At 41.8% G+C, this 19,569-nt stretch overlaps 1 protein-coding gene across 3 annotated transcripts in view; it reads left to right on the top strand.

Moving 5' to 3' along the window:
• LOC124794790 (neural proliferation differentiation and control protein 1) overlaps positions 1 to 19,569 on the top strand; it is a 1,027,601-nt gene that overhangs the window by 804,151 nt on the left and 203,881 nt on the right. The gene's annotated exons all lie outside the window — the stretch shown is intronic.

The raw sequence follows: 19,569 nt of genomic DNA, 5'->3' as shown, positions 1-19,569 counted from the left end.
CAGTTGCAAACCGTTTTAGAAAAGATTGCTGTATGGTGTGGCAGGTTGCAGTTGACGCTAAATAACGAAAAGTGTGAGGTGATCCACATGAGTTCCAAAATAAATCCGTTGGATTACTCGATAAATAATACAATTCTCAAGGCTATCAATTCAGCTAAGTACCTGGGTGTTAAAATTACGAACAACTTCAGTTGGAAAGACCACATAGATAATATTGTGGGGAAGGCGAGCCAAAGGTTGCGTTTCATTGGCAGGACACTTAGAAGATGCAACAAGTCCACTAAAAAGACGGCTTACACTACACTCGTTCGTCCTCTATTAGAATACTGCTGCGCGGTGTGGGATCCTTACCAGGTGGGATTGACGTTGGACATCGAAAGGGTGCAAAAAAGGGCAGCTCGTTTTGTATTATCACGTAATAGGGGAGAGAGTGTGGCAAATATGATACGCGAGTTGGGATGGAAGTCATTAAAGCAAAGACGTTTTTTGTCGCGGCGAGATCTCTTTACGAAATTTCAGTCGCCAACTTTCTCTTCTGAATGCGAAAATATTTTGTTGAGCCCAACCTACATAGGTAGGAATGATCATCAAAATAAAATAAGAGAAATCAGAGCTCGAACAGAAAGGTTTAGATGTTCGTTTTTCCCGCGCGCTGTTCGGGAGTGGAATGGTAGAGAGATAGTATGATTGGGTTCGATGAACACTCTGCCAAGGACTTAAATGCGAATTGCAGAGTAGTCATCCGGACGTAGACCTACGATGCACTACAGTTGCCTCGGTGCCGATGCAGGATAGCGCCTTTTTGTCACACACAGTATACTTTAACAACGGCTGAATACTGACAGTTTACAGACTTAATCGTTTCGGAAATGCTTCATGGTTTGCCCGAAAGCCAAACTTCATGACCTTTTGGACGTCAGATAAATAGCTATGTTTCCGCATTACAACAACGACTACACTGCTTTCCGTGTCCCCCCCTCCACACCCGATGCGCGTTGTATACCATCCACTGCAACTACAGATTTTTCTCAGAAAATGTAAAAAAAAGGCAACATATAATATATCGGATATTTATATGAAACTGATGGCGAAGTTACTGCAAGTGTATGTCATGAGCACAGCATTTCATGGAAGTGAATTGTGCACCGTTCGACATACGGAGAAGAAGATACTGGAAACACTTTAAATTTGTTACAGGTGAAGGATGCTCATATTCTGTGGATAATAAAGTACTAGATGAAGAAGTAGAGGGGTAAATTGGTGTGGAAAGAAATCTATGAAATACATTTACCAGACGAAGGTACAGCTTATTGCCTCGTCTACTATGACATCCAGAGCAGTTAAACTATCACTAAGGTTCAAATGGTTCAAATGGCTCTGAGCACTATGCGACTTAACTTCTGAGGTCATCAGTCGCTTAGAACTTAGAATTAATTAAACCCAACTAAGCTAAGGACATCACACACATCCATGCCCGAGGCAGCATTCGAACCTGCGACCGTAGCGGTCGCTCGGCTCCAGTATCACTAAGGGGGAAAAGAGTAAGGGAAGGCCAATGCGAAACATTTCCCCTGACAACATTTCAGGAGTTGTGCAGCGAAATTTTCTGTGTATTTTGGTATAAGGGTACAGAATGCCATACGTTCTACACTGAAAAATTCAATCCTTAAATTTGTTTTTAAAACACGCTACCTGACAAAAAATGTGTGTGAATTCCTAAGGGACCAAACAGCTGAGGTTATCGGTCCCTAGACTTACACACTACTTAAACTAACTTATGCTACGAACAACACACACACGCCCATGCCCTAGGGAGGACTCGAACCTCCAGCGGGAGGGACCTGACAAAACATATGAAGTGCCCAGAAGACATGACTGGATGTTAATGTAAATGCGTACACATACAAAGCATCGGCAGGTGCGTAAGTGATTAGAGCTGCACTTCTCTGCTTCAGTTAGAAGGGCACAGGAGTGCATTAGTGTTGTTCGCGTTTAATGCTTTTACCAGGCATGGTAAGGTATAAAGAGTCATTCGGAATCCCAATTACAGGCTTCAAGGGGCTGTAGAGGGACTTAGCAGTGAAGTTTTGATAAGAAGCACATGTCTGGAAATGCACCTTTTGAATGAGAAATCAGTTTGGCGATCGAATCACTTTAAAATCTCCCGCTTCAGGCCCGCACACAGCGCAGACAATCAGTTTTGATCTATGTGCTGCAGGAGCACATGACGTGAGCAATGTTTCGAGTAGTAGTCTTCGGGTTCTGTTCTGTGTAACATCATCTTCAAAGCCGAGAGTGCAGCGCGTCTGTCGGGCGCCAGCGTCATACCTTCTTGTTGCGAACGTACCAGTTTCTCGCAGCCGTTGTTGTTGGACGTAGTGTTATGTGATGTCATAACTACATGTGGCGCGGCGTAACCTCGCGGTCTAGGGGCCTTGCAACGGTTCGCCCCCCCCTCCCCCCCGCTCGGGCACAGGGACCGATGACCCCAGCAGGCCGGCCGCGGTGGTCTATCGGTTCAGGCGCTCTGTCCGGCACCGCGCGACTGCTACGGTCGCAGGTTCGAATCCTGCCTCGGGCATGGATGTGTGTGATGTCCTTAGGTTAGTTAGGTTTAAGTAGTTTTAAGTTCTAGGGGACTGATGACCACAGATGTTAAGTCCCATAGTGCTCAGAGCCATTTGAACCATTTGACCCCAGCAGTCTGGTCCCATAGGAACCTACTACAAATTTCCAACCACAGCATGGACTAACGACGAATTCTTCATCTCAGTTTGTGTGCGAACTGTGAAGCAGGACATTTGAAAGTGATCCCATCTTCAAACTGATTTACATCCAAATGGTGTATTTATGGAAATGGTTCCTTATCAAAACTTTATCTACTAAGTCCCATCTACAGCCCCTAGAAGCCGGTAATAGGAATTTTGAAGCACCCTGTATAAGAGGCGTGAATAGCATAAGAGGTTGAGCGATCACCGTGATGCAGCATACTCGTGTGGGACAGCGATGTCAACAACTGACGGAGTTTGAAAGGGGCCTCATTGTGGGTCAACCTCGCGGTCTAGAGGCGTTGCAACGGTTCGCCCCCCCCCCCCCCCTGGCACAGGGGCCGATGACCCCAGCAGTCTGGTCCCATAGGAACCTACCACAAACTTCCAACCACAGCATGGACTAACGAATTCTTCATATCAGCTTGTGTGAAAACTGTGAAGCAGGACATTTGAAAGTGATCCCATCTTCAAACTAATTTACATCCAAATGGTGTATTTATGAAAATGTTTCCTTATCAAAACTTTATCTACTAAGTCCCATCTACAGCCCCTAGAAGCCGGTAATAGGAATTTTGAAGCATCCTGTGTAAGGGGCATGAATAGCATCAGTTGTTGAGCTATCACCGTGATGCAGCATACTCGCGTGAGACAGCGATGTCAACAACTGACGGAGTTTGAAAGGGACCTCATTGTGGGTCCCTGTTTGGCCGGCTGATCGAATAGTGTAATATCCAGATTTTACGAGTATTCAGATAAGACAGTAGCTCGGTGTTGGGAACGTTAGGGCAGGCAGGCAGTCGACCATATCTGACTACTATAAGGGATGATGCCAGTATTGTGCGTCAAGCACATTGTAACCACTTCAATACTTCTGCGCCTGCCATCCGAAAACTCCATACAACATTCTGTGTCAGTTTGTACCAGCAGCCGGATAACGAATTACCGTCCCTCTCGTGGACTGCCGCTGACACTACAAAGTACATAATTTTACTTTCATTGCATGAAGGAGCCCTACTACATTTTAAACTTTCATCGTGTCCAGAACGGCTGCGTTTCGAGTAGTGCCGTGACTGGGAAGCATGGACTGCTCATTGAATGGCCTCGTGTTGTGTTCAGTGATGAACCGCGGTTTTGCACTACACTGGATGAACATCGTCAGCGTACATGGCGGCGGTTAGCGGAGAGAGGTCCCATTCTTCCATTGTTTTAAGATGCACAGCGGTGTTAAGCGTCATAGGAGGGGGGAGGGGGCGCTATCGGGTATAAATTTCAGGTAACGGCTGGTCGTGATTGAGGGAATCCTGTGGCTCAACGGTACATCGGGTAAATCGTGCGTCCTCACGCAATAGCTCTTACGTCATTGCATCTTAGAGCCACTTTTGAACTTGCCAGTGCTCGTCCACAGATGGCACGTGCCTCCTTGACTGTCTGGAAATTTGGAAATTTGTGGTAAGGTCTTACGGGGCCAAACTGCTGAGGTCATCGGTCCCTAAGCTGACGCACTACTTAATTTATCTTAAACTAACTTACGCTAAGGACAATACACACACCCATGCCCCAGGGAGGACTCGAACCTCCGACGGGTGGGAGCCGCGCGGGCTGTGACAAGATCTGACTGTATGCGTGATGTTGAGATACTACTACGACAAGCGGGACCTCAGATCTGTCCCCCTATACTATACGGCATGTGTTGGACCATTCCGTACGTCAGCTGCGATCCGATGCCAGCGTCCAGGATATCAAGGACCAATTTCGACAGTAGGAGACGAACTTGTGTCAGGACACAATGACTTTATGACATCCTCCCCAAGGGAGTCAGTGAATGCATGCAGGCCAGAGAGGGTACAAGTGATACCTAATAGGTGAGTTCACACTGCCAATTTCTTTGTAAATTTGACTCGGTTTCGTAATCGCCGAAATAACATTACATTCCCTGTCAACCCGTAAGGTTTCACTTCGTTTCCTCCTCTTCTGTCGGGTACTTCTTTTTTTTTTTTTCAGGCTGAGTATATAGTCAGGCAAATATAATGCAGCTACTTATTTGAAAATTATGTGAACTATGGCAATTTAGAGTACAGTTAAATGAACGAAAGGCCTCGCCATAAAGTTCAGAAATTCTTATTGCTACCTGCCTACTAAATAAAAGTAAGAATTGTTTTTCAAAATAAAAACGAGCACAGGAAAATTGCCACATTATCATTCTTAACTTATGAAAGTCCAGTTTGCCTCAAAAATTGCGCTTAAAACTTTTACTATGCGTTGGGCTGCGTCTTGATTTTTTTACCAGCATTTACGAGCAGTAGCTGTCTGTGTGGTGGTTTATTTGGAATACGTCTGGCTGAGGCAAACAGTGAATGGCTGGGCCTTCATGGATAATTACGAGGTATATTTGCTGGGTACACAGGTTGTGTTTCAGCGACAATTCGAGGAATTACTCCCTCCACCGGCTACTTGATTACTTACGCAAGTAAACTGCCTTCTGCGCAAGAACAGACGGTAAGTGTACGGTATCAAATCCGGAAAGTTTAAACATCAGAGTAGTGGTAATATTTACAGGCGTTTTGCCAAGCCTGTTTTTAACTGTAACGTGTAGTACAGGAACATTTTTGCTTGTAATACCCAGTCTTCGATCACAATATTTCACTCTTCCGCTTTAATCCACCTCTTTTCGAAGCTGCTTCACTCTCAATGACTACGTTCTCCTTTTCTTTACGTTTCATCTGCTTCAATGTGTCAGTAAATAAGTGAGATATATGTTAGCTTTAAGGTGAAAAACAACTCGGAGGAGACAACCGAAATAAATATAATATTGTTAATGAATACCTCAATTTCGCTACAAAATGCTCATCTTCTGGGTATGTGAAACACTTCCACATTAGCACTTCTGCTTCAAATAATGTAACTGGTTTGTGGGTGAACTAATTTGATCAAACTAAACGTTTTATTTCGTAATCCGACTGTGTATTGCAGTAGCAAAAGTCACAGTAGACAGAGCGAGGGAAAAACAGATTTTATACTGTTTTTTAATACCTAAATTGATTTTTAATTGCTCCATTTTGAAAAAGGTTCAGTCATTAATACCTGAGCCAAGATTCGCATACTCATTTCATTTGTTTTGTTCCTTTGCTTCATTTCTAATTCTTTGGTGACTGTATTGCTCCATTGTTGAATGATATCTGGGATCTACAAAACATAGTAGCAGTTAGTCTTAAAACATGTCACAGAGAAATTCTCCAAGTATTGGAATAATCTGACGATCTAAGCGATTTCAGTAATTAAGATTCGGACTGTATACCAGATGATGAAGATAAATATCGGAAGATGATCATGTAAGTGTTGTTCAGTGAAGTAAGCGACGTGCAGCGCCGGCCGGTGTGGCCGAGCGCTTCTAGGCGCTTCAGTCTGGAACCGCGAGACCGCTACGGTCGCAGGTTCGAATCCTGCCTCTGGCATGGATGTGTGTGATGTCCTTAGGTTAGTTAGATTTAAGTAGTTCTAAGTTCTAGGGGACTGATGACCTCGGAAGTTAAGTCCCAGAGTGCTCAGAGCCATTTTTTTGTCATGCAGCACTTAGCAGACTTCGAATCTAGAAGATGATACTAGAAGCACTGAAGGTGCGTTTCTCGGAGAAAATGGATCTTTATAGAATTAAATTCCACGACAAGCAATAAAAGTAAGGAAACATAATATAGTAAAATAACAAATTGATACAGTCAAAAAAAATGGCTCTGAGCACTATGGGACTCAACTGCTTAGGTCATTAGTCCCCTAGAACTTAGAACTAGTTAAACCTAACTAACCTAAGGACATCACAAACATCCATGCCCGAGGCAGGATTCGAACCTGCGACCGTAGCGGTCTTGCGGTTCCAGACTGCAGCGCCTTTAACCGCACGGCCACTTCGGCCGGCTGACACAGTCAAGTTCCCTCACTGGAAATTGTTGTAACACCGATAGACACATTCGAACTATACATTTCTTACATCATAATATTACTATCTTTTACATAACAGAAAAAATTTTATGAAAATATTTCGTTAATTTTAAAGCTAAATCTATGAAAATTTGTATTTTGATTTTCCGTTAGAAATAAAAAAAAATACATGTTTCAGTGTTCTGTAAATTTTCACACGCCTTCACTTCCTTATTGGCTGAATTTCCCAATAACAGATAAAGTAAAATTATTCAGGGTAATGACAGTAAGAGATTATTTATGTAGTAATTTATGTAGAAATTTTCCAATAACAGATAAAATAAAATTATTCAGGGTAATGACAGTAAGAGGTTATTTATGTAGTAATTACTACGCAAACGCGAACGAAGCAGCGGGCTCTAAGCTAGCACTTACATAATCGGCGCACAAATAAGATGTTATACTCGTACGTGCTGCCTTCTTCAGATAATATAGAGACAATAGTACAGTGTAACAAAGAAGCTGAAATGGAGTATAAGGACAAGAATTCAGGGAAGAGTTGGAGAAAATGTGACAATGTATAAATAAGAGCTCTGATTGGTCTTTTGATAACATCTGGTTCTCTAAAAAGCAGTTTATCTGGTTTAAGAATCCTGTGTACGGTCCACCAATATTTAGAGCCGTAATAGGTTGTCAGAGATGTGAATCCTTGTTATTGTTTCTGCAGTTCGTTTATAAAGGTACAATAAGTATTCGGAAAGAGGAAGATACATTTGTGCATTCAGAGGTATTGGGAGGACATAGACCATAATCTTGGGAAGTGTTAATGGCTAAACGAAAATCTAACGGTCGATGAACAGTTAGTTCCATTCCGTGGACTGTGTGCACTTAGATAGTCGATGAGTTCAAACTCTTACAAGTACTGGATAAGATTTCGTATACTGTACACGATCTGACACGCTTTTTAGCGTACTGCGTAATTCAGATTACTCGTTGAGAACCACGACCACTAACTAACGACCCGCAATTTGTGTGAATCGCGTGATCTGTTCGTAGACATCTGTTTCCGCCTAGCTCTGGAAACCTACCACGGACTTGAATCCATGTCCCACTAAAACGCTGCTGTATTGCGTCCCAAAGGTGGACCAACAAGCTATTACTTACCAGTAGGTGGCCATAACACCTTCACCAATCCACTGTCTTTTTATAACTTGTGTACGCGATACTACCGTCATCTGTATATGTGCATATCGCTATCCTATGATTTTTGTCACCTCAGTGTAAACAGCTGACATCAGGACCATGACGACGATGTTTGGTATCCATTTTGTGTACCACAATTTCCCATGATTTACGTACAGAACTCAGAAAAAGACGAAGACACTAGTGTTATCCTGTGCTGAGCTTTGATATAATGTTTACCACAGAAACAATTGGCCAGCTGCTAGTAGTACTCGCGCGCAGACTTACTTTTGTATGTAGACAGTTCATCTATTCCGGGAATCAAGAAACTCGACGATTTTGCCTGTTATCTACACTGAAGAGACAAAGAAATCGGTACACCTGCCTAACATAGTGTAGGGCACCGCGAGCTCGCAGGGGGCCGCAGCACCACGTGGCATGGACTCGACTAATGTCTGAAGTAGTGCTGGAGGGAATTAACGCCATTAATCCTGCAGGGTTGTCCATAAATCCATAAGAGTACGATGGGGTGAGACCTCTTCGGAATAGAACGTTGCAAGGCATCGCAGATATGTTCAATAATGTTCATCCCTGGGATGTTTGGTGGCCAGCGTAAATGTTTAAACTCAGAAAAGTGTTCCGCGAGCCACTGTGTAGCAATTATGGATTTGTGTGGTATCGCATTGTCCTGCTGGAATTGCCCAAGTCCGAGGGAATCTACAATGGACATGAATGGGTGCAGGTGATCAGACAGAATGCTTACGTACGTGTTACCTGTCAGAGTCGTATGTAGACCAATCAGGGGTCCCATATCACTCCAACTGCACACTGCCGTTACCATTACAGAGCCTCCACCAGCTTGAACAGTCTCCTGCTAGACCGAGCGAGGTGACGCAGTGGTTAGCACACTGGACTCGCATTCGGTAGGACGACGGTTCAATTCCGCGTCCGGCCATCCTGATTTAGGTTTTCCGTGATTTCCCTAAATCACTCCAGGCAAATGCCGGGATGGTTCCTTAGAAAGGGCATGGCCGACTTCCTTCCCCGTCCCTCCCTACTCCGATGAGACCGATGACCTCGCTGTGTGGTGTCTTCCCCCAAACAACCCAACCCAACAACTCCGAAATCTCCTGTTGACATGCAGGGTTCATGTATTCATGAGATTGTCTCCATATCCGTGAATGTCCATCCGCTCGATACAATTTGAATGGAGACTCGTCCGACCAGGCAGCATGTTTCCATTCATCAACAGTGCAATGTCCCAGTCCAGGCGAGGCGTAAAGCTTTGTATCGTACAGTCATCAAGGGTACACGAGTGGACTTTCGGCTCCGAAAGTCCATATCGATGATGTTGAATGGTTCGCACGCTGACACCTGTTGATGGCCCAGCATTTAAATCTGCAGCAATTTGTGGATGGGTTGCACTTCTGTCACGTTGAACAATTCTCTTCAGTCGTCGTTGGTCCGGTTCTTGTTGCATCTTTTTCCGGCCGCAGCGATGTCGGAAATTTGATGTTTTATCTGATACCTGACATTCACGATATATTTGTGAAATGGTCGTACGGGAAAATCCCCACTTCATCGCTTTCTCGGAGATGCTGTGTGCCACCCCTCGTGCGCCGACTATAGCACCACGTTCAAACTCACTTAAATCTTGATAACCTGCCATTTTAGCAGCAGTAACCGATCTAACAACTGCACCAGACACTTTTTGTCTTATATGGGAGTTGCCGATCCCAGTGCCGTATTCTGCCTGTTTACATTTCTTTATATTTGAATACGCATCCCTATACCAGTTTCTTTGGCGCTGCAGTGAACATTAATACACGCACGATATCGGTACGAGGAATTCCAAGACCTTCAGCAATGTTTTAATTTCAAGTTTGAAGTCGGATAACAAATGACAAAAGAAGTGTTTTTTCGTGAGGTATAACTATAAATTAACAATTTTCTATTTTCTTCCTTTACTTGTACTATGAAAGCGCCCTAATTGTCACGTTTCATAATTATCGACCAGAGGAAAGTGTGCTATAGGTTTTGATTAGTGAGTTTACGATTATTCGAAATAAGTGACATAAATGACCATGTCTTTTGATTTCGTTGCCTTAGATAATTACATTTTTTACACCGCTAAGGGACGGTAGACCTTTGTAGGTCACATATATTTGAACTTGGTACGTCTACCCGTTGCTGAGGAAACGATTTTCAACAGCCGGGCAGACAGACAGATGGACGACAAAGTGAAGCTATAAGGCTTCTCTTTTTTTACCGCTTGAGGTTCGGAATCCTAAATGTATTGTGAAACGAAACAAGGAAGCAGTAAGGTCGCGGGATCGAAACACTGTCGGACTACGGGATATTATATTCTGTCTTTAACGTAATCTTCATCGATTTCAACATGAAATGTGGTTCGGATTGCGGGTTAAACAGATCGTTCAAACCGTAAAAACGAGAATAAAATGCACGGAAAAACATCATCGTTAGCGACGGTCGTGCAGTGGCATGCATCCGTGTTACGGACCTATGGGATAGGACAATATGTTGTTAAACGCTTTATCGAGAGCGAGCCAGATTGTAAACCATAATCACACAAGCTGCGTGTCATAAAGAAGGAAAATGGACGGTTGGGTAGGTTTCATGTTGATTCTTTCTCGTTAATCGTAAATGTAAAGTAAGTGTAGATATTGTTCTATATTCCTGGACAGAGCTTTTTATGCTGGAATCATCTAGGTTGTTTTTGATGTATTTTACTAATTGCTAAATGTAGTCAAGTTATGCAGTTAAAATAATGGGTGCTTTGATCAGATCTTTACAATGAGATCGATTACTGCTTCTTCCTATTATTCTTCTGTACTTTGTACACTGTGTTCATTTTTTGTACATTTGTTGTCCAGAAGAAAACTACTCGACTAAGAAGTGAGAACAAAATGGTTACAGAAAAGCAAGATCCGGTACTGATAATGTTTTCACACTTGAACAAATTATAGAAAAACAAAGGGAGTTCAGTAGGGGAACACACATTGCATTTATAGACTTAGAGAAAGCCTTCTTATGGAACATATTACACACAAATGAATATCCACAGCAAATAATAAAGACACTATATGTCCTATATAGTAGTACAAAAACCAGAATAAATACTGTGTTATGTCAGAAGACACACCGATAAACCAAGGGGTTCGACAAGGGTGTACCTTATCACCCACACTTTTTAATATATACATGGACGATATAATTGAAATATAGAAACAACGAATCGATCCGGACTTGAGATTATCAGAAGATACATTTTTTAATGAGATGCTTTTTGCAGACGATCTTGCAATTGCTAAAGAATATAATATGGTAACATCCAATCTAAAAATAGTCACTTCAGTTACCTGGGAAATAATATAAGCAACCAGAATGAATTCGACATTGACAACAAACTGTAGGAATATGAAATGACATGCGGAACAATTAATAGAACATTGAGAAATAAAGTGAAAAAATATACAATAATCAAGTTTTATAAGGTAATGGTCACGCCCACATTACTGTTTGGAAGTGAAACTTGCACAATTACTGCAAAGCAAGAAAGTAGACTCCAAGTGGCAGAAATTGAATTACTAAGAGGAGTTAAGGGTTGTACAAGATTAGAAAGATTAATAAACGAAGACATAATTGCAGAGATTGGGATATATGATATAAATGAGAAACTCCTCTAACATCTACAAAGAATGCCAGATTCAAGACTACCAAGACAAGCCTTAAATTTCAGACCTTTAGGTACAAGATCCATAGGAAGACCGTGAAAACGATGACTGAATACAATGGCACAATCCCGTGTAGTAGTACTGAAGCGCATGCAGTTTATTTTGCATGTAAAATCTGGTCTGAAGTATGAAATTAGTTTTGCATTATTTCAATTTCACATAAGTAAACAACCTAAATTTTACTGGCCAATACATGTCTTTTCGTATTAGTTGCATGCCCTGCTGCAGCAGGGAAAAGAAGGGAAATAGGGAAAAAATTCTCCTATCGGAGCACAAAAAATACGAATGTATTTGTGTTTACTTAAGAGAGACTGACTGAAAAGTGGGGTACCAGTTGCCTGATTCTAGCTTCTTCAGCACCTTTAAAAATTTCCCCAAAAATTTTGGCATGCGAATTCATTCGAGATTTTTTTATGCTGAGAGAGAAGAAGACATTCGCAGTGGCAAAGAGATGGAGAAATAGTAAATATTGGAAGATAGTAGACAGTGGTTGTGTTGTAGGAAGAGCGAAGGAGACAATGGCAGTGAGAGAGAAAGAGAGGGGTGGCAGTGGAGCATAGTTGACAGTGATAAAACGGTGCTAAGAAAACAGGGAAGGAGAAAGTGCCAGGAGGGGGGGAGGGGGGGGGGAATAAAAAGAAAGGTAAACTGGAAGTAGATAGGAGCCAGTGATAATGAAAGACAGAATATATGACAATGTCAGCGAGGGAGAGAGAGATAGTGAGAGGAAACAGAGGCAGTAGAAATGGAGGAATGAAATATTAGCAGTAAGAGCAAGATTGTGACAGTGACAGTGAGAAGAGCCTATAATAGTAGGACAGAACGAAGGGAACTGTAGCTGTGACAGAGGAGACAATAACAAAGAGACACAGAGAGATAATGACGATGAGTTGGGCTCAATGTGTGAGAAAGGGCAACTGGGAGTGGATGGGTACGAGCGACTTACAACGATGGACTTATGGATGTGAGTGACTTGCTGTTAGGGGAGCTTGAGGTGCGATGCATATTAAAAAAAAAAGCGAATATGTTCACATTCCAAAACTTTCGGAAAATTTCTAAAAGTACTAGGGAAGGTATAATTAGGCAGCTTGTACCCCACTTTACAGTCAGAGTCTTTTATAACTAGAAACATATTCGCATTTTTGTGCTCTGATAGAGGTATTTTTCTCACTTGCGAACCGGTTATGTTAATACTAGCTTAGCGCTCGCTGCTTTGCCGGCGTTTGCGAAGTAATTACAACAAAAATAATTTCATGAACATATATTAGGCCTACGGAAAAATTAATTTGGTGACGAGTCTTTTCTTCTCCAATGCATTTCTACCAAAGCTGATGTGTCGTAGTGTCCGTTAAATAGATTTCTTTGATTTAGTTCACAAACTGTAACATCTTCTAAACTTTTCACATTATTACGGCAATAGGACCATACTCTTTTCCGCGTGTATTTCTGACTGAAAAGTTATTCTGGCAGCTGGAAGTGGAGGCTTTAGTTAATCCTGCCTTTTGGCTTCATGTGGTGGTATGTCCGTAGAAAGTTTCATCCCCTAACATATAATTCTTTGTTTCTAACCGAGAAGTCAAATACCAATTTTTATAGATTTAACCTCAAACATGTTTTAGTATAACGAAGTAGTTTCATAAAAATTTTCATCTCGTATTTCAGGCCCTTAGTGTTGAATTTCTAGAAACACTGAAACATGTATTTTTTTAGTTCTAACCGGTAATCCAAATACAAGTTTTTGTAGATTTAGCTTGAAAAATACTTGCATAATGAAATATTTTCGTAAAAGTTTTCATCCCCTTAGGGTTTGAATTTCCAAAACACTAAAACACACGTTTTTTATTTTTAACCGAGAAGTCAAAGACCAATTTTCGTAGATGTATCTTTAAAAATGATTTAGAAGTTCTTTAATGATGATCTACTTTCAAAAAAAAAAAACTTCACCCCCTGTTTCATCGCTCCCAAAAATGCTGAAACAGGATATTTAACGATTGTTTCTGACCGAGAAACCAAATACGAATTTTTGTAGTTTTGCCTTCAAAATCGCCTTAATAGCGACATATTTTCTAAAAACTTTTCATCCCCTATTTCAACTAATTAGGTGTCGAATTTTGGAAAATCGCTTCTTAAAGGGCACGTCATCTCCAAATTTCAAGTCTCTATCCTTAGCGGTTTGAGCTGGGCGATAATGAATCAATGAATCCGTCCAGACATCTCGTTTTATACATAGGAGAAGATTAATGTACCGCGACTCCGCGTGCAATGCAGAGGAGAATGTGTATACAGGAAGCAATTTTTTATCAAGTGATTGATGTCAAGTATTATGAACAGTTATTAACGTGTGTGAATTGTATAGCGTGTGCCATTGTACTCGAGTTTTTATTATATCATTTGCAAGCGGTTTACGGCTTTGTCCAATATTTCGTTCCGTTTAATTAAAGTCGTTGACATCCCTGAACTAAATTTGATTTTTCAATTAATAGCGTTGAGAGCCTTAGCCCACTCGCTAGTAGTTTTCTTACAGGCTCACATCAAGAGACGGAACTTCACCACCTGCTAGCTACTTCTGCACAGAGACATCGTCAGAAGACGTCTGCTTGACGTCTAATTAGAACTTTCTGTGTTTTGCTTGTGGCGGAATACAGCTGCGGCCCCTCGCACACACTGCATTCAGAGTATAAATTTTGGCGGGCGCGTGTAATCCGTAGCAATACAGAGGGTGGAATGACGCTAACATTGACTCTTGCTTCCATTCGGTCGCAAAGGTTAATTAGTTTCCAAACAATTAGCGCTTCCAACATGGCACTCCCTGTCGTACTGTTACGCCGTAAGAGTATCTGTACAATGTGAACCACATCTGATATTCAGTCTGTTGTCGGCTGTCAGAAACGTTACATGCTGTCAGAAAGGTTACACGTGTTTTGCTGTTATGCTATAAACGCGATTATTTATTACTAGCTTAGCGCCCGCTGCCTCGCTCGCATAAACTGTACAGTCTGCACATATTTTTTGGTTTCCTTTAATTGAATCTTTATGTTCACAAATTGCAACACCTTCCATACTTTCCACGCTAATTAAAGCCGAAGAAGCAATGTTTTTACCGAATGTACTTCTGACTAAAAAGCGACTCTGGTAGCTGGAGTCCAAGGTTTTGTTAATCAAGCCTTTTGCGTTCTTGTGGTGATATTTCGATAGAAACTTTCATCCCCCAGCACATATTTCTGTACATCTAACCGAGAAGTGAAATATCAGTTTTCATAGGTTTAGCTTTTTTTAACACAACTAAATATTTTCTTAAGAACTCACATCCCCGTTTTCACCACCTTGGGGGTTGAATTTCCAAAACCGTGATATGCTTATTTCTTTATTTCCAATCGAGAAATTAAATTCAAACTTTAATAGATCTAGCTTTAAAAATGCTTTCATAATGAAATATTTTTATAAATCATTTCATCCCTTATTTCACCCCCTTAGTGCTTGAATTTCCAAAAACAATGAAACACATTTTTTTAGCTGTAACCGAGAAATCAAATACCAGTTTTCATAGAGGAAGCTTTAAAAATACTGCAGTAATTATTTAATGACGATCTATTTTTTAAAAAAACTTTTATGCATTATTTCATCCCATAGAGGTTATATTTTCCAAAACTGTTGACATACGTATTTCCTTATTTCTAACTGAGAAGGAAAATACCAATTTTCGTAGGTCTAGCTTCAAAACTGCCTCAATAGTAACATATTTTCAAAAAACGTTTCATCCCCTTTTTCACCCCCTTAGAGGGATGATGAGTCAGTCAGTCAGGACATTGCCTTCTATACATATATTGCTCTATAAGTATTTAAAAGTGCAGCGAAGGTTTAGAAATGTTAAATATTGTTTTTGGTGACTCTCATATGGAAAAAGAAGTAACAAACAAAAAAAAAAAGGAACATGGGTTCATGGGTTTAAGGATGACAGAATCGTTTCGAAGAAGGTCGTGAAGACTTTGTAGTTGACCTGCGCTCTGGATTTCCCAGCACATCATCAACAGATGAACTCTTGGAAAAAATTAAGAAACTATTATGAATGATCACCTATTCATAAAGTCGGTGATGATGCTGGCAGATCAACTGGCTCATACCCTGGAAGTTCTACAGATTTTTTGGATATGAGACGTGTAATAGAAAAATTTCACACAAGAAAAGTGGCGAGTGAAGGCTGCTTAGGAGTCGTCAGATGAAGTCAGCAACGATGCAGAAGTATTGAAACGCGTCATAATAGGTAATGAAACCTGAGGGATATGTGGCGAAAAAATTCATGGACTTCGAACCAAGATAAGCACCCACTATCACTCATTGGTTTTTCTTGAATTTTTGTCCAAAAGCAGTACTGTAACGATACCTCAACCTTCATATTCGGCAGACATGCCCAAAGTGACTTTTTTCTGTTTTCAAAAATAAAGTACATTTTAAATGGCCATGGAATTACAAGCATAGATGAAATTAAAAATGCACCCCTGAGAGAGGTAAAAGCTATCGCAAAGAACGAGTTTCAGTAATGTTTCGTTAGTTACAAAACGCGCTGGCATAAGTATACGATATCTGGCGGGGTGCATTTTGAAGCGTGTAGCGCGTTGACGGAGACGAACAAACAAAATTCTGTGCAAAAAAATAAAAATTCCTGTTTCTTTGTTGAACACGCCTTGTGTTGCCCGTTGGCGTAGTGTAAGAAACAGGCGGCGGTGCGCTCACTGTAGAGTAAGGCATTGCTTCGCTTGCTGCTCGTGGCCGCTCGTCCCGCAGGTAGCTGCCACTACAATAGCCGCTCCGTGCGCAGCATCTCTCGAATTAACACTGCAGAACCAGCGAGGGGCGTTCCCGCACTGTCGCTCGCATTGTCCGCGTGTTCCAGCTCTTTGTCAACGCAAACTGCACACTGTACTAGCCCTCCATCTACAGCTTTCCGTCTTTTGCTTTGTGTTTTTCTCCTCTGGCCACTCGCATCATGAAAGAGACTGCACTTTTTATTGAGACCAAAGTACACAAAAGAGAGAAATGTTCTTATCTCTTCTGGGACCTCAAAATGATGACCAAGTGAAACAACCGTCCCTTTATAGCAATCTTTCTTAAATTACCTGTTTATATATATATAGGGTGTTTCAAAAAGAATATACGTATTTCGAATGCACATATTTATTAAACTTCAAGACATACGAATATGGAACTTTACACACTTATTTACGAACCTCTCAAGTTCAGATTACAGATGTTCGCCGGCCGGAGTGGCCGAGCGGTTCTAGGCGTTTCAGTCTGTAACCGCGCGACCACTACGGTCGCAGGTTCAAATCCTGCCTCGGGTTTGGATTCGTGTGATGTCCTTAGGTTAGTTAGGTTTAAGTAGTTCTAAGTTCTAGGGGACTGATGACCTCAGCTGTTAAGTCCCATAGTGCTCAGAGCCATTTGAACCATTTTTACAGATGTTCAATATGTCCTCCATCAGCAATACGAACAATATTACATCGATACTCAAATTCTTCCCATAGTCGAGCAACCTTGTCCTTCGTCACTGATGTTATGGCAATACAGATCCGGTTCTTCAACTCTTATCAGGTTCTTTGAGAGTGGTGGTACATAAACGTTCTCTTTAACGAATCCCCACAGGATGAAGTCAGAGGGTGTCAAATCCGATGACTGAGGAGCCCAGCCGAAACATGCTAAGTCGCCAGCTCCTTGACGACCAATACAACGATTCGGCAGAGATTCATTCAGATATTCACGCTCTAGGTGCCTCCTTTAAGGGGGTGCTCCGTCTTGTTGAAAAATGAAGTTGTCTTCGTGCAGCCGCAGAAACAACCAGTTTTGTAACACAGCGAGATATTGCTGACCATTAACCGTGTTTCCATCTAGGAAGAATGGGCTGTAAACAGATGATCAGGTTATCGCACAAAACACATTGAGCGAATGTCGTACATGTTCAGTGGCTGCATGTGGCAACTTCGAACATTGTGTTGGTTTACTTGACCACTAACATGGAACGTCGCTTCATCACTGGACATGATGCATTGTTATCATTGTCAATAACATCAAGAATCTCTTTACAAAATGCCCACATTTGCGTTTGTCTTCAGGACGCAGAGCTTGTAATAGCTGTAACTTGTATGGCTTCATACTCAGCCGACATATCAAAACATGCCAATTTGTTGTTGTAGGCAGCTGTAACTTCCAACTGGCATGACGTCTTGATTTTGAATGACTACGTTGGAAAGCAGTTTGAATTCGTGCAACATTTTCTTCATGAACATGAGGGCGGCCAGGACTCTTTCCTTTACATGTACATCGTGTATCTAGAAACTGTCGATACCACATGTGAATGTTCCACCCATTTCGAGGATCAGTTTGCTACTTCAGCCTGAAACGTCTTTGCATTGTAATCATGGAATTGCACTTCGCAAACTTGAGAACACAAAATGATTGCTGCTGCACAGTAGCCATTTTAAACATACGATGGTTACCAAGCAAAACAGAAGACAACTGACGTTTAGCGGCTATTAATATAGACGATGTATTCGTTTCTCCAATAGCCGAGCTGAGGCACAGCTATCGATAGCCTGGACAAAACAATACTTTGTAGTATGTATCTTCTTTTTTAAACACCCTGTATTTGATCGGTTTCAAGCAAATTTAACACAGAAACGGGAGACCTCTTGAGTATCAGAACTGTGGCATTTATAACCTCCTAGCTCCAATAGGAGCGGAGATGTGGAAGGAAAGAAACATGGTTTTCCTAGCCCCTGGCGTATAGGCTGCCCTGCATGGCAGGTTTGTTGTGTGGGAATGGTATTGGCCTTCCAAATCAACCTGCTTTACACCACAGCCTACATGTCGGGTGCAAGAAACTGTTTCCTGGGCCCCTGCATGTAGGTTGCCCGGCATGACATGTATGTTGTCTGTATTGGAGTAGTATCGGCCTCCCTTATTTGTCTGCTTTGCATGGCGGTGTGCATCTCAGGGGCAAATATATGATTTTCAAAACTCTGATGTGCAGCCTGCCCTGCATGACAGGCATGTTGTGGAAATAGTCTTAGACTGCTGTATTAACTGTATTGCAGAGGCTACATGTGCTGATGAGTATGGATAGAGACAGGCTTAGCCAGACAGAGGAGGTAGTGGATAGAGTGAGAGGGAGATGCATCAGGTAGGTGGAAGGTGTAGAGGGGTATAGAGCTGGTGGAAAAGCAAAGAGAAAGAGAGAGAGGGGGGGACAGTGTCAGAGGGATGGAGGAGGAAGATTCAAAGAGAGGGATAGAGGAAAAGGATAAAGAGAGGGGAAGGGGAGAAAGAGAGAGAGAGAGAGAGAGAGAGAGAGAGAGAGAGGTGGAAGGATTAGATGGACAGACAGGAGGAGGAAGAGGTGACACATACAGGGAGGAGGAAGTGTATTCAGTGTATGTGTTGAAAGTATATCCCAGTGAAGCCACAGTGCAGGAAAAAGGCTAGTAATAAATAACAAAGTTTCAACAGTGGGGTTAAAACTCAGGGTGAAACAACATCAATGATAGGAGTGCTTTGCACAGTGAAAGTGAATAATAGCCTGTTGAACGAAATAAACATTATAACAAGTACAGAATATGGATTGAGAGTGAACCGAGAAAAGACGAAAGTAATGAAAAGTAGCAAAAGTGAGGTTGGCTATAAAATCAACATGGAAAATGGTGGCAACGAAAAAAACGAAGTTAAGGATTTCTGCTACCCAAGAAGCAAAATAGCACATGATGGAGGAAGCATGGAGGAGAGAATTCCTAGTCAAGAGAAGCCTACTAGTGGCAAACGTAGGTCTTAATTTGAGGAAGAAACGAACAAAGCATTGTCTGGTAGTGAATAGTTGGTTGTGGGAAGACCAGAAGAGAATAGAATCGAAGCGTTTGAGATGCTGTGCTGTAGAAGCATGTGGAAATTAGGTGGACTGAAGA

Source organism: Schistocerca piceifrons, chromosome 4 (assembly GCF_021461385.2).
Source record: "Schistocerca piceifrons isolate TAMUIC-IGC-003096 chromosome 4, iqSchPice1.1, whole genome shotgun sequence".
Classification (NCBI taxonomy): domain Eukaryota; kingdom Metazoa; phylum Arthropoda; class Insecta; order Orthoptera; family Acrididae; genus Schistocerca; species Schistocerca piceifrons.
Note: the sequence above shows the minus strand (reverse complement) of the source record. Positions and strands in the feature narration are given on the sequence as shown.